Here is a 1380-nt window from a genome sequence, read left to right as displayed (position 1 = left end):
CATCTCAATTTCTGCCATTGGAGCAAACAATTTTGAGCTGAAACCTCAATTAGTTGCTTTAATGCAACAGAACTGCAAGTGTCATGGACTTCCATCTGAAGATCCTTACCAGTTTTTAACTAAGTTCTTGCAGATTTGTGAGACTGTTAAGACTAATGGAGTAGATCCTGAAGTCTATAGGCTCATGCTTTTCCTTTTTGCTGTAAGAGACAAAACTAGAAAAAGGTTGGACTCACAACCTAAAGATAGCCTAGACTCCTGGGATAAGCTGGTCACGGCCTTCTTGGATAAATTCTTTCCTCCTCAAAAGCTGAGCAAGCTCAGAGTGGATGTTCAGACCTTCAAGCAAAAAGATGGTGAATCCCTCTATGAAGCTTGGGAAAGATATAAGCAGATGACCAAAAAGTGTCCTACTGACATGTTTTCAGAGTGGACCATATTAGATATATTCTATTATGGTCTATCTGAGGTATCCAAAATGTCATTGGACCATTCTGCAGGTGGATCCATTCTCCTAAAGAAAACGCCTGCAGAAGCTCAAGAACTTATTGACATGGTTGCAAATAACCAATTCATGTACACTTCTAAGAGGAATTCCGTGAATAATGGGATGCCTCAGAGGAAGGGAGTTCTTGAAATTGAAGCTCTGAATGCCATATTGGCTCAGAACAAAGTGTTGACCCAGCAAGTCAACATGATTTCTCAAAGTCTGAATGGATGGCAAAATGCATCCAACAGTACTAAAGAGACATCTTCTGAAGAAGAAGCTTATGATCCTGAGAACCCTGCAATGGCAGAGGTAAATTACATGGATGAACCTTATAGAAACACCTATAATTCATCATGGAGAAATCATCCAAATTTCTCATGGAAGGATCAACAAAAGCCTCAACAAGGCTTTAATAATGGTAGAAGAAACAGGTTTAGCAATAGCAAGCCTTTTCCATCATCTTCTCAGCAACAGATAGAGAATTCTGAGCAGAGCTCCTCTAATTTAGCAAATATAGTCTCTGATCTGTCTAAAGCCACATTAAGTTTTATGAGTGAAACAAGGTCCTCCATCAGAAATTTGGAGGCACAAGTAGGCCAGCTGAGTAAGAAAGTAACTGAAACTCCTCCTAATACTCTCCTAAGCAATACAGAAGAGAATCCAAAGAGAGAGTGCAAGGCCATTGATAAAGTCAATATGGCCAAATGCAGAGAGGGAGGAAAGGACAAAAATCCTAGTGAGGAAGACCTCCTGGGACATCCTCTGAGCAAGAAGGAGTCCCCTATTGAGGACCTAAAGGAATCTGAGGCTTATATAGAGACCATAGAGATTCCATTAAACCTCCTTCTGCCATTCATGAGCTCTGAAGACTATTCTTCCTCTGAAGAGGA

At 40.5% G+C, this 1380-nt stretch overlaps 1 non-coding gene across 1 annotated transcript; it reads right to left on the bottom strand.

Moving 5' to 3' along the window:
- Positions 1-316: 316 nt before the first annotated feature.
- On the bottom strand, positions 317-420 carry LOC127743459 (small nucleolar RNA R71). The gene has a single exon (XR_008004851.1). It is a non-coding gene; the product is annotated as a small nucleolar RNA R71 (small nucleolar RNA).
- Between the last annotated feature and the right edge of the window lie 960 nt (positions 421-1380).

Source organism: Arachis duranensis, chromosome 10 (assembly GCF_000817695.3).
Source record: "Arachis duranensis cultivar V14167 chromosome 10, aradu.V14167.gnm2.J7QH, whole genome shotgun sequence".
Lineage (NCBI taxonomy): Eukaryota > Viridiplantae > Streptophyta > Magnoliopsida > Fabales > Fabaceae > Arachis > Arachis duranensis.
Note: the sequence above shows the minus strand (reverse complement) of the source record. Positions and strands in the feature narration are given on the sequence as shown.